Here is a 26,298-nt window from a genome sequence, read left to right as displayed (position 1 = left end):
TTCTTGCATATATATGGTCATAAAAATATAATTACTAAGATATGTGTATTTAGATTATAAGATATGGGCATATATCTCTCTCTAAAATGTCTTCTTATTCATTACTTTACCTAAATGAGATACTACATCACAAAGGGACTAATTTATGGCAAACTATTCCCAAGGGGGTTAAAATGTGCCTACATAATACTCATTATAAATTGAAAATTAATGAGGAAACTTGTTTTAAAATTGTCTCCAGTTTTCCAGGGGCTTAAGATTAACATTTTTAAGTGCTAGTTTTCATAAGTTACAGTCTTTAGCAATAAATAAATCATATTGTTTCTCAAAATTACTATAAAACTTCTGGAGTATTTGTCATTTTGAGTATTACTATAGCATCTCAACAGACTACTTAATACAGCAAACACGTATTCAAACTGGATCACCCTTACAAAATTCTATTGTTCATGTTAATAGGCCTAGGAAGGGTTAGACACATTGCTCAAGATATTGTGTACAGATAGATGGAAACTCTAAATTTCGATAGGCCCAATGTGAACTGTGACATGAATATACATATGCAAATAGAAAGAAAGCAAGAAAGATAGAATGAAAGAATAGATTAAAGAGTAAATGGTGTCCAGTTCTACTAGTAAGAAAAAACAGTCACAATGGAGAAGGAAGAAAATGGTGATCTTCCTTTTTTAACGTAGGTGTTCAAGCTATACAGATGGTCAAGAGATGCTTCAAACTCCAGCTGAAAAAACTAATAAATTATTTTGATTTTAAGACAGGAGTAAGGAACATGAAGTTTTTCTGATTAAATCACTGTACGGGCAGTTATAAAGGTTAACCCTACTATAGTCCTACTTTAGGAAAAAATAATACAGCACAATCTTAAAAGACAGTAAGAACTTAAAGGAACTTCAAGCTTGGTAGGAACAACCAGACCTCTTTCCCATTTTCCTATGTGCTGGATTATCCCAGTTTTACAGAGTCCAAGTTCAGCTCCAGTTTCCAAAGGGGTAACAGGCAGAAGCACTGCCACATCACATGTACTGCAAATCATTTGCAACCAATAAAAAATTTCAAGCAAATTTACTTTCTCATTGTAATTAAAGTTAAATCATTTTCAATAAATAAGAAATTTAAAGCAAATTTGCTTTCTCATGGTACTTAAAAGTACTTAGATACTTAAAGCATATAAGGAGCCAGAAACCCTGCCTATATGACCACTTGCTAGTCCCTTTTCCCCCGTTGTACACTCACATGGAAATTTCTCCTGTTCCTCTCAATTTCTCACCTACATTTTCTTCCTGTTGCTGAAATGTGTTGCTGGGAGGGAACTCACATGATACTTCACATCCTCTGGTCAAAATCTCTAAGATTTGCTCTACTGCCAGTGAGATTACTTGTATAAATACTGTACCTTTTGCTTCAGTCATCGAAAATACTAACTTATTGACTTGGCTGGTGTGAAGAAACAATGACAAATACGAAGTTTCATATTTTCTCCACAAGAAATTACAGCTTGGATTATAGAGCACGTGGAGCTGCTCAATTTAGCATTATTTAAGAATATAAAAACATAGAATTTTGGACATGCCTTTTTTTTCCTTTTTCAATACTAACAGGAGTCCTTTAGAGCAGTGTTACAGAATGCACTGAACACATTTCCTTTCTCTTGATTCAACTCATAATCCAAAATGAACTATTAGGTTTTGTACATTACAATCCAATGAAGGTATCGAGCTCAATGTGTGTGTGGGAGTGAGAATGAGGAGTGTGCTTGGGTCTGAGCACATTTAAAGGAGAGCTGGGAATTTTTCTAGTGAAAGGATCTGTTGATAAATGGTGGTTAGGAGAAGAAAATTGGTTATTCAATGAACAAAGTAGTGCGTAATTTATTTTACTTCATTAGATGCTGAATTCTTCAAACACTGCTAGGAATTATAATGCTTTGAAACTAATTATTGTAAGTACGTTTAATCATAGCTTTGAAGTTACTTTCAACATAGCATGCTCTTTAAGATTAAATTATATCTTTCTGCCATTCCACTGCAACTCCCATTTTAAGAGTAGATGAGAAGCAACAAAAGACCTGATAAATGTTACTAGTAAATATAACAGTAGTTTTGCCCTGTTTTTTCAGAAACATTTCCATAACTTCCTATTGTTACATGTGTACAAGTTCCCACAGAAACTTGAATACAATTTTGAATACATGAACGTTATCATAAAATTAAATTATTATGTTACTGTATATAGTACAAATAATTGCAAGCACAGAAGTAATACAGCAGGGAGCACAAAGACAAAAATGCACTTGCAAGGTGCATGGATTTGCTGCAGCAAAGATTAAAGGTGTTTAATATACTCTGTCTCTCCCTTGCTTCCTTGTACTGGTAATTCGAGCACTCAGTTACACGATATTCTTCTTTATCATGATAAATGATTGCTGAAAGGAGCAATTTTGGTTTGGGCCTGTTTCCTGCTTGAAAGAAAACTTTGGTTTAGTGATTTAAGCAAGGCAGAACACCCTGAATCTCCTCCCTAATCATGACTTCAACGTTATCCACGGATCGAACAAGCTGTTGGTGTGGACGCAAGCACCATGAAATTTTATCAGTCTGATGAAAGAATGCAAATGGAGGTTCTAGAAGCTTTGCTGATCTCACCGATTTCCAATCACCTTTCCTGTTTATAATTGTGCATGTTGTACTTCGGTGATTTAACTGGAATTTAATTGGTTCTGGATAAGTCCCAAAGAGAAAGAAAAGGTTTATATTCTTCACTCTGACTATTTTTCTGCCTTTTCTCTCATTATGTAAAGGACCAATACAATAATGCAAGCACATGCATTACATTAGATAAGTGCTACAAACTCACAGACAACTAACACACTGAAGGAGAGAAAAGTACTTTTCCTTGTTTCTTAGGTTTATTAGCTATCTGCATAGCTTGTAGCAATAAATGGTGAAATTACCTTATGGAAGAAATTCATATATTTTATAGTCTAATATCATAAATTTTCTAGTACTTCCATCTCTAAAACATGGGCACCTTATTGCATTTGGCTGAAGGGGTGGGAAGGTCAACTGGGTAAGATTTATCTGGTGACCCTTTGCAGAAAAACCCATACAGCCTTAAATAACCAATAGAGTCCTCCCATAGACATAGTAAGACATAGGGAAATATCTATTGGCTAAGTTGTCTTATTTTTATGATAGGAAATAGTAAAAAAAAATAATCACTAGAACAAATATATTTCTAAAGCAAGAAAGAGCAAGAAAGTAGAAAATGGTCAAGTGCAGCCTGGAGACAGGACTTGTGAGGGCAGTTAGGAATGTCCAGGAAAGAAATAGCGGCAGTTAGAAATATACAACAAAAAGGAAGGTGAAAAAGGTAAAATAAGAACCAATGGCTTAAGTGAGCAAATACGTGGTCTTCTTAATAGGGATGCAGAGGTATACAAATAATTAGATAAAGGGAAACAAAAGAACATGTATTGAATATTATCACTGGCTTATGGAGAAAAAGACAGAATAAGAGAACATCTCTTCCTCCTTCAACTCAAAACCACAATATCCAACAAGTAAATGCAGCCCATCACCAAAATGTCACCCAGCTAAACCAAAAACCCTAAGTGGCACAAAGCAGTGGTTCTGCATGATCTTTGTGCTTCTCTTTCTTAAGAGCATATTCCATCAGTTATGAATTCAGCAGGAACAGTGATTAGAGGAGGTGGGGAAAAAAAACCTTTTGTTATTCTCTACCTAATCAACAGTGATAGTGAGTGAAACACAGTGCTACCAAAGTCAGCATTTTTCATTTTGTAAGACTGATGTTTATGAATTTACAAGGCTTTCCTAATCATGCTTTCCAGAACTACCACAAAAGCAGCACACCACAGAAAATGCAAATATTCAGAGGCATCTAGTTCTACTTTGCCATGATCCAAGGGCTTCAATATCAATATAGAAGGACTCACAAAATGTTATTAGGTACCATTTCACACACACTTGGTGACATTCATTAAATTCAAGTGCTGTCCAACCAACTCAATGCTACCTTTTCTTACAAGGACTTTTCTTTAGAAAGATCCCACATCCCTACTCATCCTGGCTTTCCCTGGTGCCACCTACCATCATGTTCAGCCTATCTTTGAACATCCAAATCCCTCCATCTGAAATAATACCTCAATCTGTTTTGCCCAAGATACTAATAAACCATTGTAAGCTTCCCAACCAAGAAAGACACTGACATTGTATAATTAAACTGTTGGATAATTTCTAGGTAAACTGAAAGACTCTCTAATATTTGAGCACCCTGAAGATGAAGATACAGCTGTACTGGGTTTGCATGGCAAGGCTGTGTTCTTTCCCCATGGAAGGAGCCCCCACTGGAGCAGTTTGTGAAGATTTACAGTTTTTCAGTACTTTGAAGTCTTTGAATTCAAAGTTTAATAGTGATTAGTTTATGAGCTGAAAACTGATATATTTATTCATCAGATCTTACTAATTGACAGGGTAAAATTTCACAGGAAACATCTCTGCTGCAAATATCAAAACTAAACTGCTAAATGAAAAGTATTTTGAAGCCTGTTTGTTGTGGGTCATTTAATTAGGAGTATGATTTTAATAATATTCTAATTCTTAAGCCTCTTTTACTGCAAAAATCTAAAATAGTAATATATTGCTTTTATTGCTTTCATGCTCTGTTTTTAAGGTAGCAATATTTATGTAAAATATGCCAAACTATACAAATCTACATTATATGGGTTTCTGATTGTCATGGTTTAAACTCAGCCAGATAGCTCATTCACTCACTCACCCCCTTCTTGCCCTCCCCCTACTCCCGGAGGTATAGGAAGGAGAATCAAAAAGAATGCAACTCCCATGGGTTGAGATAAGAACAGTTTAGTAACTAAGGTATAACACAAATCACTACTGCTACCACCAATAATAATAATGATAAGGGAAATAACAAGAGAATAGAATACAACACCTCAGCACCAGCCGACCGATAACTCGCCCCCCCAGCCTGACCAAGCACCAACTGATACCTCCTCCAACCCTGCAGTCCACCAGCCCTTCCAGCTAACTCCCAGTTACCTCCTGGGCATGACGTGCTGTGGTATGGAATACCTCTTTGGTCAGTTTGGGTCAGATGTCCTGTCTCTGTTTCCTCCTGGCTTTCCCTCCTCCCTGGCAAAGCATGAGGCTCACAAAGTCCTTGGCCAAACCAAAACATCATTGTTATCAGCGCTGTTCCCAAGCTGAAAGTCAAAACACAGCACTGCACCAGCTACCAAGAAAGAGAAAGATGACTGCTACTGCTGAACCCGGGACACCAATTTAGCCGATTTCTTTTTCAGTTAGCTACTCCTTCTTTACACAAAGACAACTTCTCAAATGCATGTTTTAGATAGCTAATTGTAACAACTATACATTTCTAAATCACAGTCAGCTTTAACACAAAACAGATTTAGAAAATTTATGGCTATACCAACCTACTTCCACATATTCAAAATTTTCTAAATTATTATGATGTGTATTTTCTTTCTAATTCATTATTCTTCAATATTTTGCACTGCCCAGGTTTTCATACTTCACATAGTAACCTGTACTGTTATATCTAGAAGTTTAATTCCCCACAGCAATTACAATAGACTTCCAGTGCGCTAAACCAGTCTTGCAGAGAATTGTCAACAGCCAAATAAAAGAAGTGAAAGAGATTCTTAGTTAAAATACAGATGAAAAAGTTTAATATGGTTAAATTCTTAATGTAGGAGGAATTCACCTTATTTTTTTACTTTTTTATATGTATTTTGTTAATCTATTGTGTAGCTTTGATATTCCAATAGCCTATGAGCTCTACAAGATGCAATCATATAGACCTGCCACAGAAAAATTCACCATAATAGGAAGCTTAACGATTTAGTCTTTTACTCACATTGGAAAGAGAACAATCTTCGTTTAAACAGGTGTGGGGTTTAGCTCCACGCTAACTTCAGGACTGTGAAACTTCATAAGAGACTTGGCAATCTTACACTCAGCTCAACTCATCCAGAATACCAAGGAGACATACTGATGCTCATCACTGAATTCCTCTGATCAATTTCAAAACACAAAATCAGATTTTCATTGTGTATGTTATGTGTTTTGCATGGAGCATAATAAAAATTCTCTTTGGTAATTAAAGAATACAAAAAATGCTTTAAGAAACATTATTCTATAGTAACAACTCCAGCTGTTTTACAACCTGGCTTAATAACAATGACTATCACTGTTATGGTAAAAGTAAGGATGGAAAGAACAAGCAAAAATGAATCAACATGGCAGCATCAGAGGAAGACTTCACCATTACAATATTGCGTGTGGTGAAATATAATGCTATAAATTTAATTATTATCTGCACAAAACACAGTACAAAGAAATTGAAAATATCTAACAGAAAATTTAATTAAGAACAGTAAAGCAATGTTGCAACAAATTCATGATGGCTATGGAAAACAACCGCATTTTCAGCCTTCCCTCTCTGCTGTGGACGATTTTAGAGGAAGTCAAGAAAACCAAAAAGAATATAGCCTTATGTGACCATTCAAGGTTTATTAAAGAAAATAGTCATCAAAAAGACTTAGTATCAGATATTCCACTATATTAGTGTGGTAAAAAAAAAGGGACAAAAACTATTTATCCTGCTCCCAATTTATCATCTCTGGGACGGTAGATTGACTGTGCCCAAGTACCTACAACAAACTGTTTGAGGAATACTGGGGGCTGATTGTAAAACAGAGAGATTTGTGAGAAATCAGAAGAACCCCAAATATTTCCATTAGGGCTTTACAAAATCTTACTTCAGTAGCGTAAAACAAGGGATTGTGGGTATGAAGCCTACAAATATGTCCAATCTCCATCCTCAGAATTTTCATGGAAGCTGCTTTCACAGCAGCCTGAAGAATCAAGATCCTCAATGGGACCAAGCCAATGTGTAACCACACTACTGCAAATTGAAAGAACCATGCAAAAGCCAACACTTGTTCAGCCTCGAGTATTCTGTAGTTGTTGACAGTTACTCCTACAGAAGGCTCTTCCTACTTTACACCAAAGACTCAATATAAACTTTGCTTGTGAACCACCAGTTTAGTCGTCAAGTCAAAATAAACCTAAACCTTTTAAAACATAAATAATATTCACTCATTACTAGCATGTTGAATTATTATGGTCAAATTTGATAGTATAATTGTGCAACAAGTAGCATCATGTATAAATAATTATAGAATGGTTGGGGTTGGAAGGGATCTTAAAGCTCATCTAGTTCCAACCCCCTGCCATTACAGCAGGCTGCTCCAAGCCCGTCCAACCTGCTCTTGAAGACTGCCAGTGATGGAGCTCCCACAGCTTCTCTGGGCAAAGAGTAATGAGATGTTTTCCTTCTAATATCTAATTGTAACTCTGTAATGAAAACATAAACTATCTTAAGGTGAGACCATAATGCAGACATTCAGCCAACAAGAAGAATCCAATTTGTCTGCCATGCTCATTAAAAAGAAATCAAAGTGAAAAAGATCAAGATCACCTGACAACAGCAGATGGTTGATGATAGTTCTTCTCATGGGTTTTGCAATATTTTTCCAAAAAGGGGAAAACCAGAAATAAGCCAATTGTTACTCTACATTCTTTTTATCATTATTCATACTCATCTACACTTCTGCAACTTCACATGTAGATAAAGAAAAATACATACCCTTCACTGCAGAGAATCTGTATGAGGATTTATGAGGACCTCATATTTCTATAGAAAACATCAAGAATACTTCACATACCAAAAGTTGAAATGCTGTCTACAGTCTACTCACTTTAACAGATGGGCTGTTTGTAGTACCGAAGAAGGGAAGGGAGGAAATGAATTACATCAAAGCACAAACCACAGTGTTTGTGTGACTGGCTGATTGGTGATGCATGGAGCTCCAGATAACACACGCATCACTCCTGCTCAGGTTCTAGAATATTCAGTATCTTTCAGAACAAATTTGCCACTACTTTGAGGATGTGATCCTATGAGAAAAAGAATCACAAAGAACTTCTGCTCTTGTGTCGTCAACAGTTTTCATGCACAAAGAAGAACATACAGCCCTGCACTTTCAGTCCCTCACTGACCTAGTAGCTAATACCTAACACCTAGTTGTAACTAATATTTTAAGTACACCTAGTAATTCATATATTAAAGATCAGTGATGTAAAGTAACTAGTTTACTTATTGCTCATTTTTACAAGTAATGTAAATAGAATAATAATAATTAAAGTGTCAGTGTGTAATTTCTGCAGTTTAGACACAAAATACATCTTAGCTGGCATTGGTTCTACTGCTTCCAAGATCCGCATCCACAGCAGTATCAAAGCTGCATGAATACTAAACCCTATTTGTGCATCTGAAACAGTACCTCCATGATTCCAGCACACTCTATTATGCAGAGGTAACCTCAGGAATGCCAGCTTCTCCACAAGGTTTTGTTGCATTCCTTGCAAAGTCCCATCATTCAAAATACACCCCACATTTATGGTGTTCAGACCCACCATATCTGGGTAAGTCTCTGAGTCTCTCCTTACCACCACTGTCTCATCCTCCTTACTAAACTCCTGGGCTATGCATGCACACAGTTTCTAGTCTTCCCAAGGTGGAACTGAAAGAGAGACCTGCAGAACAGGCTCAAAAGCACCTAACAGAACTACAGGTCAAATGTCTCCCAAAAGGGGAAATTCAGAGGTACCCAGTAACTAGAACAAGCATCATTTGTGGAAGAAAAGGTTTTGTGACATTGTAAGTGTAGATACAGAATTTCGAATTCAGTGTTTAGGGCATAAGATTTTTATTGTTGGCAAATGCAAACCACCTTGGGAATGCTCCATAAACAACCTCAGGCAAGAGACAGCCCAGTACAGCTGTACTAAAAAATAACATTTCCAGGGCCCTGACATCCTTTGACAATTTAGGAACTATCCAATTTCATTTCTGAGGCTGCCTTAAAGTACCCTAAAACTTACTTGTTACATTACAACCTGCGACACTGTCGTGGTTTAAACCCAGTCAGGTAATTCGTTCGCTCACTTCCCCCCCTTTCTTGCCCTCCCCCTGCTCTCGGAGGGACGGAGAGGAGAATCAAAAGAATGCAACTCCCACAGGTTGAGATAAGAACAGTTTAGTAACTAAGGTATAACACAAATCACTACTGCTACCACCAATGATAATAATGATAAAGGAAATAACAAGGGAAGAGAATACATCATCTCAGCACCAGCTGACCAATAACTCGCCCCCCTCAGCCCGACCAAGCACCGACCGATACCTCCTCCAACCCTGCAGTCTGCCAGCCCTTCCGGCTCACTCCCAGTTACATCCTGGGCATGACGTGCTGTGGTATGGAATACCTCTTTGGTCAGTTTGGGTCAGGTGTCCTGTCTCTGCTTCCTCCCGGCTTCCCCTCCTCCCTGGCAGAGCATGAGGCTCACAAAGTCCTTGGCCAAACCAAAACATCTCTATCAGCTCTGTTCCCGAGCCGAAAGTCAAAACACTGCACTGCACCAGCTACCAAGGAGGAGAAAACATGACTGCTACTGCTGAACCCAGGACATTATCCACCCCTTATTCCATACCATTCACGTCATGCTCAGATCCCACATTTTCAATATACCATCACTCTTATCTTGGTGCACTCTTATCTTAGTGCATGGACCAGTCCCTATAAAGCTGCTGCGTCCATCTGGTCCATGTCAGGCTCCATCTCTTGTAACAGTCTTCCAGAGCAGGAGAGACTGTGTGCAGTGTTCACACTCGTGAATAACCTGGGCAATAGTGTCCATTGTTAAGTCCACCCCTCGATCATGAGTCCATCTCTGTGTTGCATCTCTGCTCTGGTGGCGTGAAGTGCCATGGGCCCACCAGGCTTAAAATAATTCACTGTCCCCTTAAGCAGTTTCTGCAGCTTGTTGCTGGGGACTCCATACAGCTGCCTTCCATCTCCAATGCTTCCAAAGCACTGGAGGGGCCCAGTGGACTAGATACTTGCCCATACTGTCCCACACACCCTGCCACTCATGACTCTCCAGCCTTGGGGAAAATCTCTTGGTCCCCCTATACTGTTGTCTAACCCCAGACAAGACCCAAACCTGACTCTGCTTAACTTTTGAGATCAGACAAAATGGTTGTGGGTAGAACACAGCCTGTGTGTGTGCCAACATGCTGATCCCCATCACAATCAGCAGGCAGGTCCCAAGGATACCCAAAGGCCATTCAGAGCCTTCAGAACTCTCAAACGATGCTGCTGTGCTTGTCACTGGGGCTGGTGTAGCTGCTGTGCTTGCCGGCTCTCCCACCACCGGCTTCTCTTTTCCTGAGTCCAGCTCTTCCTCCTCTGCCTTGCTGGGAAATGCTGCGTGGTCTCCTGCATCCTCCTGGGGCTCGGCAGGCGGCTTCCGCGGGATGCTTTCGGCCATCGCGGGGCTGGGCTCGGCCGCGGGGCTCGGCTCGGCCGCCGGACTCGGCTCCTCCGCCGAGCTCGGCTCTTCCGCGGGGCTCGGCTCCTCCGCCGCCTTCTCCCGCTGCTCGGCAGCCGCCTCCTTCCTCTCCTCGACCGCCCCGACCTCCTCCACCGGCAGCCGTCCCCTCGCGGCCTCCGGCCCCGCTCCCGCCGCCGCTTGGTCCCCGGGGCCGCTCTCCCGGGCCGGTTCGGCTGCCGCCGGCTCCCGGGGCCGCTCCCCCTCAGTTCCCCGCAGCCTCACGAAGATGGAGAGTAGGGTGAGGACCAGGACGGTGAAGAGCAGCCGGACGGCCAGGTACAAGTCCACGGCCACGTCCGTCCCGCCCTGCTGCTGGAGCCCGCCCGTATTACAAGCCATTGCCATAAAGCACAGTGAGACAAGAACCTTAGCCCAGGCCCCACACTTGATAAACACTATCACAGCAAATACCGGCTCTACGTAAGTTACAACGGTCTGAAGCTGTGAGATCAAGAAGAACAACTCTGAGAGCCAATAAATCAGCATTGTGACGAATGACTATTAATCCAGTCAAATCTGTTGTTATCTCAACCCTTCGTGCCCCACGTTGGGCGCCAAAAAGAACTGTCGTGGTTTAAACCCAGTCAGGTAATTCGTTCGCTCACTTCCCCCCCTTTCTTGCCCTCCCCCTGCTCTCGGAGGGACGGAGAGGAGAATCAAAAGAATGCAACTCCCACGGGTTGAGATAAGAACAGTTTAGTAACTAAGGTATAACACAAATCACTACTGCTACCACCAATGATAATAATGATAAAGGAAATAACAAGGGAAGAGAATACATCATCTCAGCACCAGCTGACCAATAACTCGCCCCCCTCAGCCCGACCAAGCACCGACCGATACCTCCTCCAACCCTGCAGTCTGCCAGCCCTTCCGGCTCACTCCCAGTTACATCCTGGGCATGACGTGCTGTGGTATGGAATACCTCTTTGGTCAGTTTGGGTCAGGTGTCCTGTCTCTGCTTCCTCCCGGCTTCCCCTCCTCCCTGGCAGAGCATGAGGCTCACAAAGTCCTTGGCCAAACCAAAACATCTCTATCAGCTCTGTTCCCGAGCCGAAAGTCAAAACACTGCACTGCACCAGCTACCAAGGAGGAGAAAACATGACTGCTACTGCTGAACCCAGGACAGACACACATTTGCAAACCTCAGTAAGCCACCACTTGGTACAACACAACCTGAAGTAGATGTTAGCCTTGATGAGCAGTGAGAAATGTTCCAAAAGAAAGTTTGGGGTTTGCTTCCTCTGGTAACATTCATGCCTCTTGCACAGGTCTAACTTTCTTCTTGTAGCTTCAAAGGTTCATTTTAAAGCAGATTATTAACTGAGAATTATTGTGATATTTCTCAAGCTACTTAACATCTCGCCACACAAGCTGATAAACCATTAAAAGGCACAATAACATAGCCACGATTTAAAAGGAAATGTTCAAGAACATTAGGTCATATCTACTATAATAACAAACGCAGGTTTGTCAGACTATCAATAAAAAGAAGAAAATTACAGTGCTTTAAAAATGTAGTCAAAGGAAAAGCCTAGATGCTGTCTTCTTTGCACAGACCCTGTTCCAGAACAAACAGCCCATGACAGGTTTTTTTCCGGGTTTTAACTAACCTCATTAATGAGAAAAGTTTGACTAATTACAAAGTCAAACTTCCCACTTACCTTGCTTTACTATTGCCTTTCTAATTAATGTCTAGATTTTCACAACATTTCTATTTGCATTATTTAACATGACAAAATGATGCCAGTGATTGGACAAGTGTCTTTCTTAATATACCGTATGGAGTGATAGCTCATAGTTTGACAATATTTAACAAGAAAAGATCTGCTCATTTCAAATCCACTGCTCTCCAAGACCTTGATTAGACAAAATGTTTCTGTGAAATTCAGCCATTTAATTAGCCTGTTTGATTATTTGAAATAAAAATAAGTCTCCAAAATTATTAAATCGCCATGTACTTTTCCATCACATTAGTTTTAAAGCCTGAATACTTCTCAGCACGCAAAAGGAATGACAGATCTATGGATCTACACCCATCTGTCTAAGTTAAAACAGCAGTGACAACTTGTCATGAGATGTCTATACCCTATTTAAGATAATGGGTGAATGGTTATTCCTGAGGCATGAGGATTAGGGACAGACTGAAGCTTAAGATACCTCTACCCTCAGCTCTTTACACTTCCACCTCATAGAGGACAGCAAAAGCATCTCACACATGGAAAGCCTCAGCAGTACTTGCAACCCCTCCTCTTTACGTCTCACTCCTGCCTGCTCTTCTCACAAGAGTCTCTCTGATGGAGATACCATCATCTTGTCAAGACTTTAATTTATAACTCTTTTTAAAGCATAGCTTGAGTGTTTACAATGTTCAGAAAGCATCATGTGTGAGGGCATAATATGGAGTGTTTATCACCTATGAACTCTCTTCACTGATTTTGTACCCTCATGATGCTTGGAATTCAAGGCACTGCACCACTTTGTCATTCACAGCGAGGTCTTGTCACTTGACCTCATCTGCTTAGCAACCATGTAACACCGTAGGAGAATCCATTCACATGATGGAATATTTCCCTTTTTAACAGGAGGGGGATAAAAGACTGTATGTTCCACATAATCCCATTTTGCTCTTCCATATTAGATTTCTATTGGGCCCCCTCCTACTCGTGATTAATCTCATTATTCTTCAATTGATTTGGGAAGACCAGCAACTCATTTTACACTACCATGATTACTTCTAGAAAGCTAACAAAAGCAAATTGCCTTAATACATTACAAATTCACATATGATGGCCCACATTAAAGTTGTTTTCCTCCAGAAAAGTGCACATGGACTAAGGAAATCGAAGGGATGTTCCTAACACAGCAAATGAATGTAGGCAAAATGGAGAGAACGTATGTCAGATCTGCAAACTGATTTTCCCCATCATCACATCCCATTAAACAGCTAGCTGTAACTTTATTACTCTTTCTTATTTTTTTCCCAAGCATCTTATTTTGATCCCTTGCTTGTTGTTAAAATGGCAGTAATGTTTTACAGAAATAGCCTAAAATTAAGGCATTGTTCTTATTGCTGCAAGTTTTCAATTCCTTCCTCGATATCCTTTTCCAGCATTACAATGAAGCCTCCTGAAAGCCTAATTTCAAGAGTAATTAGCAAATTGTATTAAAACCAAATTAAACTGATCCACCATGATTTGTCAATATTATTCAGCTCTAGCTGTCAGCCAAAGGTCACTCAAAGATAATAAACTTCAGAACATCAGCATAAATTTGTCATGTTGTACTTCAGTGCTGCTGTTGGTGGCTGTGAATATTGAAGTGGATACTCAATGGATACTCACCATTCCAGTCTAGTGCCATTTTCTTACTAACAGCACAGCCAATTCTAAGAAAAAAACTACCCCAATGCTTGGCTGAAAATGAGCTCTGTATGGACTTGGATTTTACCTCATTCTTTTCAGCTCTATGAGGACACAAAGCAAGTCTCTAACTGTCCACCTAAGGCTCATAAGTTGCACTGCGCGACTTATCACAATGCCTTTCCTGAAAGATTTTATTCAGTTGAATATGAGCACTGCCTCCACGTTTTTTAAATCAATTTACTAAATAGCATCAAGTTACTAAACATATGAAAAAGGAGAGGTTAAAAAGACAATCATATACATTGGAAGACTAGAGTATTCTTTCTTTAAGAATAATATGAGAGAGCAAAATATACATTTGAGGGCTTGGCATCTCTTGAGAGTCTAGTCGATGCAGCAGTTCAGGCTCTAAACAAAGATAATGGTCATTAAGTCAGCAAAAAAGGGAAAGAGAGACACCGCTATTTTGTAACTTGGCCACTAATCAATAAATGAGGAGATATAAAATAGGATAATAAGGTAGGACATTTAAAATGAACAACAATAATTACTATTTCATACAATATCTAGTTAATTTCAGAAACTCGTTCTTGCAGGCAAGCTCAAACATATGAGTGGGTTCAATAAATCCTTAGCAAAATGAGTGTATTATGGGCCCATTGATGGCTATTAAAACAGTGATTCAGATGCTAATTTCAGTTCAGGAAGTTTCTAAATCACAGCTGCATGGAAGCTTGGAAGATATAGCAGGGGAAAGCTCACCCCACGCTCTCCTTGCTCCTTGCACTCTTTCCTAAACATATGCTGCTAGCAAATATCAACACCAGGACAGCAAGCTAAAGGTCTGCCAGTCTAACTCACTGTGACACTTGTGTCTTAGCCTTACTTTTTCTTTTTCCTAAATCCCACTTATTTGTATTTTTCCCCATATTTTTTTCCTTTTTAAAAAAAACTAAAAATATTGAGCCCTTTGCCTTCTAATAGCCAACAAGAAATTAAAATACTTCATATATATTTATGATTCTCTATGTATGATTCTCTCTCTTAAAACCAAAATTCTGCTTATTTGGATTTTGTTTTAAAATTTGGAGCAAATATTTACCTGATGAGAAAATATTTTCTGCTTAATTTAGCATATTGGATACACTTTTAAATATTTCCCATACATGGTTCTCAATTTTCAAGCACAGGCTTGCTTATTTCTGTGTGACACAGAAAGCCAACCGTATCCTGGGCTGCATCAAAAGGAGCGTGACCAACAGGTCGAAGGAGGTGATCCTGCCCCTCTACTCTGCTCTTGTGAGACCTCACCTGGAGCATTGTGTGCAGTTCTGGTGTCCTCAACATAAAAAGGACATGGAACTGTTGGAACAAGTCCAGAGGAGGCCACGAGGATGATCAGGGGCTGGAGCACCTCCAGTATGAAGACAGGCTGAGAAAGTTGGGGCTGTTCAGCATGGAGAAGAGAAGGTTGCTGGGAGACCTCATAGCAGCCTTCCAGTATCTGAAGGGGGCCTATAGGGATGCTGGGAGGGACTCTTCATTAGGGACTGTAGTGACAGGACAAGGGGTGATGGGTTAAAACTTAAACAGGGGAAGTTTAGATTGGAAGGAAGGAAGATGTTCTTTCCTGTTAGGGTGGTGAGGTAATGGAATGGGTTGCCCAGGGAGGTTGTGAATGCTCCATCCCTGGCAGTGTTCAAGGCCAGGTTGGACGAAGCCTTGGGTGGTATGGTTTAGTGTGAGGTGTCCCTGCCCATGGCAGGGGGGTTGGAACTAGATGATCTTAAGGCCCTTTCCTACCCTATGATTCTATGGTTCTATGACACTCCTGGCTTATGTAGTGGTGTATGCAAGTAGACAGATTTTATCATTTTCCAAATATAACTTTTATGTTCATCCTAAGTAGGAACCAGGGTTTCAACAGTAAAGGTCACAGATGCACAATACAAAGTTACTGACAATAAAGTCTTTTCTTAGGAGTGAGGTGGGCTTTTGCACATTTCTCCTATAAATAAAAGTGAGAACTAAATTTAAGCCCAAACATTCCATTGGCATTTTCCACTCTAGCTCTCCTTTTCAAAACTCTCTTGAGCTTATGCTATTTTACCAACTTTGACACTAAGTTCACAGTAATTCTGGCAATTTCTGTACATTTCACACTAACTGTGCATAGTATAACTCCAACCAAACTGTAAAGCTATGATAAAAAAAAAAAAATTAATCAATACCACTTCAGGCTATAAATAAATACTGATGTACCAAATATAAATGCTAACAATGATTTTACAGTCTGAGAGAATTCCATTACCCTTTGATTATATCCAAGATAGTTTTCATTTTATTTAAATACTGAATGATAGGTAGCCGACAGTCATAAGTGAAGCCTAAATTCACTTCTGTTTAATTCAACTTTGCAGTAAACAAGAATAATACCCTGGTAGGAGCAGCCCTACAGAGAAGGACTTGGGGATCTTGGATGATGGGAAAATGAACGTGAGCCAGCTTCAGTGTGTGCTCATAGCCCAGAAAGCCAACCATATCCTGGGCTGCATCAAAAGGAGCGTGACCAACAGGTCGAAGGAAGTGATCCTGCCCCTCTACTCTGCTCTTGTGAGACCCCACTTGGAGCATTGTGTGCAGTTCTGGTGTCCTCAACATAAAAAGGACATGGAACTGTTGGAACAAGTCCAGAGGAGGCCACGAGGATGATCAGGGGACTGGAGCACCTCCTGTATGAAGACAGGTTGAGGAAGTTGGAGTTGCTCAGCCTGGGGAAGAGAAGGCTGCGTGGAGACCTCATAGCAGCCTTGCAGTATCTGAAGGTGTTCTACAAGGATGCTTTCCATTAGGGACTGTAGTGATAAGACAAGGGGTGATGGGTTCAAACTTAAACAGGGGAAGTACAGGTTAGATATAAGGAAGAAGTTCTTTACTGTGAGGTTGCTGTGATGCTGGCACAGGTTGCCCAGAAAAGCGGCAAATGCTCCATCCCTGGCAGTGTTCAAGGCCAAGCTGGACAGAGTCTTGGGGTGACATGGTCTAGTGTGAGGTGTCCCTGCCCATGGCAGGGGGTTGGAACTCGATGATCTTAAGGTCCTTTCCAACCCTAGCTGTTCTATGATTCTATACTGAGACAACTATTTCTTTCTGACTGAACTGATATAGACAATATCTGCTGGTGGTGCTGGTAAAAGTTCTCACGGAATTGTATTTTTTCAATGAATTAAACCACTTTATGAACTAAACACTTCTTTTCAAGAGAATAGAACAATCAAAATGCAAAGCGCTACAAGCAAATTTTTAATACCGTAAAATTTCAGTACTTTGTTAGTGTGATTAAGTTCTGTGGTTAAGATGGAAAAATAATTATCCATCAATCCCAGGAAAGTGTTTTTTTCTGCATGCATACTCCCATGACAAAGTATTTTGTTTAATTTTGAAGATTACCACCTACCAGAAAAGGGATATAAAATGCAGTAAATCAAACTCTGAACAAGAACACTGGCTTTCCTTTTGATTTTGGTATTTTCCTTTTTTAGTTTAGTTTTGTATTGACAGCTTTTTAAAATGCAATCGTGTTGTTTGAACATAGAAGAAACAACACCTGGCACTTAGAATTCTATATTGTTTATGAAGTCTCATGGAAATAACAATGATTTGATTAATAGACATCAAGTGGAAACTGCTAGTCATAACATGATAGTAAAGAGAAAAATGTTTAATCAAAGGAACAGTTATAACAGACTTCAAAGTAAGTTGGGGTGGAGACTCATATGCCCACAAGTCTCCTTATAGATAAAACTCCATAAGGAAACTATTTGGGAACCAAGTGTGACTCTACATTTGCATTTTAGGATTGTGCCTCTGTTGGTCCCTGTTTACTGCACTTTGGTTCAAAACATGGTGAGGTCTTCAGATATTCAGACTGGACTAACTTCAGATAAAACTCAATCAGGAGCTCCAGCCACTGCCAGTTTTCACGCCATGAGTCCACACTAGACCTCGGTTATCATCACAGACCCTTCTGAAATGGGTATGAAGTGGATGTCAGGTCCCAGCACTAACTCCTTTGCCCTACAGATGCACTTCTTTTTCTATAGGTCTACTCCTACCACACAACCTTCCACCAAGTTTTCCCAGCTCTGACACCAGAGTCTCGTTTTACCCCAGTGTAACATGAATTTCATGTTGCAACCAGTTTGCCCAAGTAATTTTTTTCCAAGGGGAACCTGTTCTATCACTTTTTTGGTGCCATGACTTTGTCTCTTCAAAAGCACAATGGAAATTCTTTGGTTTTGATACAACCTTATCACCGGATACCGGCAAGACAACATTTACACTTCCAGCAGGTTGAAGTTGATTTATTCAGTAACTTCTATGCATAAGAATTTAGCTGATGAAAATTCAAAAATGAGTAATAATTTACATTCTTAATGTGTTGAATTATTACCCTAGTGCTCAACAAATATATGTATTGTATGCAGCTTAGTACCAAAATGCCACGCATTGCTTCAAAAATTTTACAGTATTAGAAAATGAATGCAAACAAATAAGGTAATAGACAAAAAACATATTATTTTACCACCATGGAATTTCTGCACCATTCTACTGTTTGCTTGCTGACAGCTTGGTTTATCTTCTACTCCCTCATTCCCTTTCCATGTCTCAGTTTTTGCTTTCTCTGAAGGTTCAATTCATCGTGTCCTTTTCCATTGATCCCTTTTCCAACTTCGAGGGAATTTAGAAACAATAAAGGAAACAGGCAACTGAAGGAAGCAGAGGAATCAAACTGACTGAAGAGAGGAAAGTCTCCCTTAGACCTTTAACTTAGAAGAAAGGCACTTTCAAAGAATGTATCTTTGGTGATATCAGTATGGATGCTTTCCATAGGGAAAGTAAACTGAGGGAAAGCAAAGAATGAAAGAGTCCCAGTGGAACAGATGAAGAATGAGAGATTAAAAGTTGGGGGGGGGGAGGGAATCAAAGCAAAAGATAAGTAATATACATTAGGCTTTGAAAACAAGAGAGGAAAGAAAAGAAGCAGGAAGGAAAAGATAAAAGATGTTTCAGTAAAGAGCTCGGTTAAGCATTCCATTTAAAATGTGAAGTACCTACAAATAATAAAGCATGTATCCTAATCTTTGAACAGCTTCAAAAATAACTATTAACCTTGAACGAGTTACAAGTTGCACTTGTGAAATCTGAAGCTTCATTTTGAAGACTAAGCAAAGACAAAAGCAGAATTTGTTGAAATGCATTACTTGTCCGCTACTTCTGAAGCACTGTAATTGTGCTTACTCTGTATTCCTGCATGCAACATTGAATTCATCCAGTCTGCTGCCAGGTTTTCATTCCATATTGTATATTATTGAAGTGTAAAACTGCTGAATATGTTCCAGGGTGATTTTAATCATATTATAGAATATGTTCCAAGCTGATGTAATCAAACGCCTTTAATAGTGGCAATCAAATGTATTATCAGTTTACTATTGCTAACCCACAGCCAGTACAGAAACCCCTGTCTGAACAGCATGGAATAGCTGGATCTGCTATTTATACATGACTTAAATCAAACTTATGGCAAAATGCCTTTCAATTTAGGTACAAATATTTTCATAGTATAATAGAATACCAGGTTGGATCATTTGGCCCAGCCTTTCTTGGCAAAAGCATGATCTAGATTAGATGGCCCAGCACCCTGTCCAGCCCAATCTTAACAGTGTCCAACACTGGGGAGTAACCCCTTCCCTGGGGAGATTACTCCAATGGCTGGCTGTTCTAATGGTGAAAAATTTTCCTATTGTGTCCAGTTGGAATCTCCCCAGCAGTAACTTGTGCCCATCACCCCTCATCTTCTCCATGGGACTCCTTGTAAAAAGGGAGTCTCCATCTTCTTTTTAGCCACCCTTTAAATACTGGAACATGGTGACAAGATCTCCCCTGAGCCTTATTTCCTCCAGGCTGAATAGTCCCAGCTCTCTCAGCTTTTCCTCATATGGCTTCCCAGCCCTTGAATCATCTTTGTGGATCTTCTCTGGACCCTCTCTAGCCCCTTCACATCATTTTTGTATAGAAGTGACGAAAACTGAACACAGTATTTCAGGTGTGGCCTGACCAGCGCTAAGTAGAGAGGAACAATGGCGTCATTATCTCTGCTGGTGATGCCCCTTGTTGATGCAACCCAGCATCCTGTTGGCTTTCTTTGCAACAGCCATATACTGTTCACTCCTCTTGAGCTTGTGTCCTGCAGGACCCTTTCCGCAGAGCTGCTCCCCAGCCAAGCAGATCCCAGCCTGTGCAGTACCCTTGGATTATGTTTACCCAGGTGCAAGACCTTAGACTTATCTCTGTTGAACTTCATTGGGTTCTTCTTAATCCACTCTTCCAGCCTATCCAGATCATCCTGCAAGGGGGTTCTCCCTTCTAAAGTGTCCACTTCTCACAATGCTATTTATTTATTGCAGGTCCCCTTTACAGACAGGGGGAAAGCATCTCTGGAGAGGACTATGCCAAAACCTTCGAAGCCCATGCAGAGCCAGCCACCATCTTACATTCTCGGCAAACCTCCAGTGACTAAATCCAGCAACTCAAACTGAGTTTGACTGATGTCCAGGTAAAACATTGCTAAACTAAGGTTGGCCAAAGAGACTGTGGAGTGACCACCCTTGGAGAGGACAAGGCACTGAGTAACCTAACCTGACACTGAAGGTAGCTTTGCTTTGAATAATTTGAACTGGGTAACATCCTCTGGTTCATTCCATTATTCTCTGATTCTGTACTAACGCAGTAATGGTTGTTCATAGACTTGAATTCTATGTGCTAACGTTGAGGAAAAAAAAACCCTGATGTTATTATGCTATTGAGAATACAATTCACAGTGAGAACTTCTAAGAGATCATTAAGTTTCCTTGTTAAGTACATTGAGTTTGATTATTTAAATAAATTATAATTTCTTACTAATCAGACAATCTTTGCAGCACAATACAACAAGAAGCTGCCATAGTTACACAAGTGAATCGGTTTGAGGAGGCTGTGTGAGTTGTCATGATATTAGGAATTCTATTTAGGGAAATAATTATCCACACATGATGAAAACGATCAATCACCTCGAAGTTAGTAACAAATGTGCAGTGTTAGATGGCTCATTAGTATCCATGATGCAGATACACAAAACAAAGTTTCTTTGTCACCGATAGTTACAAGTACTGCAATATGGTTTTGCTTGACTGAAACAGACAGGAGTTCTGTGGAAGAAGAAAACATCCTCTTCTTGTATCCCAAAATAGTGTGAGGAGTCAGGATTCTTGTACTGTTGGAAGCCTCATCACCTGTGATACATTCTGAATATCTGACAGTATTGTGAAAGTAACTCCTCCTCAGCTAGCATGAAATAATAGACATGTCTGGCAGGACAACTCAAAATGTACCAGTGACATAAGCACTGGAATATTCACAATTGGATAAGATCAGCTAGCTCCTCGGAGGACCTAGTGCTGGGTAATTTTAACATTTCAAAGACAGGAATGGGATTCATTGACAATACTGACATGAAAGACTGAGTCACTGACAGAGTCACTTACTGACAAAGATTTTTAAATACCTTCCCCAACTGCATTATGCTCTGAAGTTACGCAGATTGGAAAATCATAGTTCAGGAAGAGGGCTGAGTTTAAGCAGACTGGGACCAATCTTGGTCTACTGGCATCTGAATATAGAAATATATAGAACTCTTGTCCTCAAGAAACTATCTTGCTTGTTATTAAAATAGTTACCTAACTACAAAGGCAGCTCTATTTCTCTGTAACACCGTGATTCATAATGTGAACTGACCTCAATCCACAACTGATTTTTGTAATTACTTTATTTTGTTGTTAACTGGGGGAATGGGCATGTTGATGTGGTTACTGAACACAAAGCACCTCTTCCAGATCCAGAACTGGTTTCTCTATCAGACATTAGATTCATGTTTTTCTTGAGATGGTTTTCTGGTGATTTTCATCTATTCTGGCTGTGTCTACCTTATTAAGGAGTGTAGTGTAATAGCAATAGGGGAAATTGAGATAACCGCAAGATTTTACAACGCTCATGAAATCCTGAATTCACTAGAAAAGTGTCAAAATCACAGTCAAAATAATCTTAAAACAGAATATTTGAAATCCTAACACTTTTTAGCAATTAAAATGTATCCAAAATTAAATATAACAGCAAGTTTTGGACCATTTAGTATGATCAAACCCTGCTGATATGTAAGCTTTGCAGTTTTGTGAGTGTCAGAAGAAAGAGCCTCCTTATAACTTACAAGTTGGACACCACCAAACCTTACTAGAAGATGGATCACAGGTTAGCACTATCCATATAAATATCCTTAAAAAGACAAATTCATCCCTCAAACCTCTAAAAAGTCAAATAAAATCCTATTATAGATACGTGCTGTAAAGCTGGATTTGAATTTGTACGCTGGGAAAAAAAAAACAGATATTGATTCTGGAATTTTATTCTTACCTCCAAGAAGGAGCATTGCTACCACTGCTGCTGAAGATGTGACCTGATGTGTGCTTGTTCAAGAATTACAAAAGCGGTGATGAAAGATAATAGCCAAACTTATGATTTTATGAGTTCAATTGATTATGAAAGAATATGCATGTAAATACACTGCCTCAAGGCAGGATTACTGTAATGTTGTGATAAAAGGTCAAGCATTTCAATTCAGATATTTGGCATTTCTCTTTATGCCTTTCAGTAGGCAGCCTATAAGGATGCTGGGGAGGGACTCTTGATTAGGGACAGTAGTGACAGGACAAGGGGTAACAGGTTCAAACTTAAACAGGGGAAGTTTAGATTGGATATAAGGAAGAAGTTCTTTACTGTGAGGGTGGTGAGGCACTGGAATGGGTTGCCCAAGGAAGCTGTGAACGCTCCATCCCTGGCAGTGTTGATGGCCAGGTTGGACATACCCTTGGGTGACATGGTTTAGTGTCAGGTGCCCCTGCCCATGGCAGGGGGGTTGGAACTAGATGATCTTAAGGTTCTTTCCAACCCTAACTATTCTATGAGTCTATGATTTCTAAATTTATCATTTGGCATTACTTATTTCCCAGGACACACTCTGGACCTCAAAATGTTGCCTGCTGAAATACATCTAATGAAAAGCTTCCATTCAGATTATCTGACCATGTACTTGCCAAAGTTAAAAACAGAAGTGTCACAATTTTTAGATATACCATGAAAAAAATGAAAGAGCAAATAGAGTTTAATAAAGGATCACTTCAGCTAAAGCCCCTGCAAACAAAAGAATATCTACAGCTGAGCATGTGCAATACAAGCATCCAACTCGTGACAAAATCATCCTGAGAACAGACAGTGAACCAGTGATCAGCAATGGAAAGAAATGAACACCATCCAGACTTGTTATTTTGACCTGCTTTGACTAAAACACAGAAGAACAAGTCAGACACCCGAGAACTCAAGAAAAACAGCTTATCACTCAACATATTTCTCTTTGATAGGAGAAAGCATAAAGCAACGTTTTTATGAGTCAAACTCCACTGAAATGCCATAAAGAACAATCAAAATATATTTTGGTTGAGAAAATGTCTATTTAACCTATATTTTAGGCTTTCAAATATTTTCCTCACAAGCTATTTCCCCTGAGGTTTGTTAATTTGCCATTTGTTAAAGAGTTCCAATATTTGGAGACTGTCTCAGAAAACTCATTAATTACCTCCTAAAATCATTTTGCCAATTAGTATGTATGACACCTACCACAATGGTGCTCTGAACTGCGGTGGCATTACCTGCTTCCTCCTGTAATAAACTCTACTGTCAGCATCGTTACTTGTAACAGTGACCCACTGTAGACGTTTTACAGCACACGGGTAAAACACCAGGTTTTAAAACTGTCATCTCTTTAGGAAACAATTTCTTCACGATCCAATTAGAAGAAAACTAAGATACAGGTTGATGAAGTTAATACACGAGTCCCACAAATTTAAAACTCAGTGATGTTTTTCACTCAATAGAAGTAGCTAATAGAAAGAAAAACTCATCTATACCCAACAAGATATCTCTTTAAATCTTGCTTCTACAAGCTGCATTGACATGCAGGAGATTCATATGCAGCATATCAAAATAAGAATTTCTCTGTTTTGCTATTAGCGTGAGTTTGATTTAAAAATGAAGAAAAACAACTACAGACTGACAGAGGATGATTTACTACGAAGATTTCATTCATTCAAATGAAAAGATGACAATGCCTTTGAAATAAAAGCAAAAATGTTAATACCAAATCTTAGTTCTGAAGAGAAATACAATCTATGCAATGCACAGCTAAAATATCCATAGGTTACTTATAATATTCACAATTAGTAGCAGCCTACACTACCATCACAAACTGCAGTAAAGCCTTTCTTTATGAGAACATCTTCTTTCATTTCCAACTAAGAATGTAAAAATATACCACCTTAACTAAAATATGAATTGCATCACATCTAAAAATATACTAGTATCTATATGTGTTTCTCCACTGAAGACATTTTTAGCATTCTAACCAGGCAGTATCCCAACAGCTCTTTCAAGAATTAACAGGAAGAAGAAAGGCGCAAAAAATATCTATTCTACTTAGGTCAGGCAGCCTCATGTAGCATCGTATGATTTCTACAGGCTGCCAGGCAACAACACACTGTCTGGCAATTCTTATCTCCACTTTCTCCAATTCCCAAATTCAAGGAGTAGAACACTAGGAAACGTGCATTAATGAACACAACATTCCCCTTTGTGTACCTTTTCCTATATTCCCCCCCACCCCATTTCTCTCATTTCAGGTTTTGCAGGTCTTTTTTTTACTTTTAAAGGTTAAATTCTTCAAGTAAGAACAACAGCAACAACAGCAACAACTCCCAAAACAACAAAAACAGGGAAATAAGAGAAAAATGCATGAATACAGTTCAGTAGTAAATCAATAGTATAGCCCAAAGGACTGTTAACAGGTATTCACTGCTTTCAAAATATCTTGAAATGATTTGAATATTGCTTAGCAACACCAACACTATTTAAAGGGCTGTGAGAATAACATATGTATGAGTAGGTCCAAAAAATAACAGCTTCATGACATTCATACCAGTAAAGCCGGGTGATTCTATCTGATGCCCTTCCTCTCTCGTAGGAGCAGGTTCGCAACACAGAACCCAAATAAGATTTATAGGATCAGTACGTAGAAGACTAAAATCAAGTTGCACAGACCATGCACTTCTGGCTTTAAACTGCTTAAAAGAATATAGTTCTAATAAATAGGTTATCACTAAACTTGTTGTTTCTCCTTTGGTAGGAGAAAATACTATATTACCAGGTATTGACCTGTGCATATGAAACCCCAGAAGACCTTTAAAAATGGATAAATTGCTTAATAGATTAAATAAATAGGAAAAAATAGATGCAGTGGGAGTCCTGTTACTATATCAGATTATGAAGAGGGGACTGGAGAGGTGACACACAGATAATCATGCCAGCCTAACTTCTCACAACATCCTACTTCACTCCCACACAGCGTCGGACTATGCAAACAAGATATCAGCTCTCCAAAATGAAACGGTGGTAGCAAGTCTCATAGAATCCCTTTATTAAAAATAAAAGAGATAATGGGTTTTTATACAGTTCGGCTTTACCAGTTTAATGCAATGTAACTGCTGCATGTGGTAGAGTTAACTGAAAGTAAGGGATTGAAGAAGAGATTCCAGCGACTAAAAAAATACACCTGATATACATTTTATTATGGAATACAATAGCAGACATTATCAGAGGAAAAAAATATATATACAATGGAGATTTAGGGATATTATTCTTTGAAAATGTAAATCAGGCAGGAAAGGGATGAGAACTCCAGAGTTACTGCAGAGAGTTTTGTAACAGAAGCCATCTGCGATGCATGGTAAGTTTTATTCATCCTAAAAAATCCCCAAACAATGCTGCAGGGCTGCCACCTACCGGAACTTGACAATATACAAATACAAAGTCAGGACTGATAAATCGGTGACTGATGGATGGAGAAAAAGCAGAGGGAGTGCCTGGTTGCAAGAGAAATTGTGATATTTATAGTAAGTGCATCTAGATAAAATTGGATTAGATTCGGGCACCTGAGATAAGAACACTCTCTAAGTCCTTCAGGGAAAATTACACTTAAGGATTCAGACTTCAGGCGCTTCACTACACTTCCCAGGGTGGTCTTTTTGCTAAAGGGCTTGGGCAATAGTCCAAGCTATGTAAAAAAAAAGATAGAAGAGCAAACAGAAGGCACATGTTAGCCCAGAAGCATTCATCCTAGCATAATACAAATCAGCCATAAATCTCTATCATTTTCAGAATTATAATACTATGAAAACATCAGAAAATAAATT

The 26,298-nt window shown here is 39.4% G+C and overlaps 1 protein-coding gene across 1 annotated transcript in view; it reads right to left on the bottom strand.

Annotated features, from left to right (window-relative positions):
- Positions 1 to 26,298, bottom strand: part of CTNNA2 (catenin alpha 2) — a 452,176-nt gene that overhangs the window by 275,959 nt on the left and 149,919 nt on the right. The gene's annotated exons all lie outside the window — the stretch shown is intronic.

Source organism: Pezoporus flaviventris, unplaced genomic scaffold (assembly GCF_033815535.1).
Source record: "Pezoporus flaviventris isolate CSIRO_AGI_PZ_B2104156 unplaced genomic scaffold, CSIRO_AGI_Pfla_v1 ptg000002l, whole genome shotgun sequence".
Taxonomy (NCBI): domain Eukaryota; kingdom Metazoa; phylum Chordata; class Aves; order Psittaciformes; family Psittacidae; genus Pezoporus; species Pezoporus flaviventris.
Note: the sequence above shows the minus strand (reverse complement) of the source record. Positions and strands in the feature narration are given on the sequence as shown.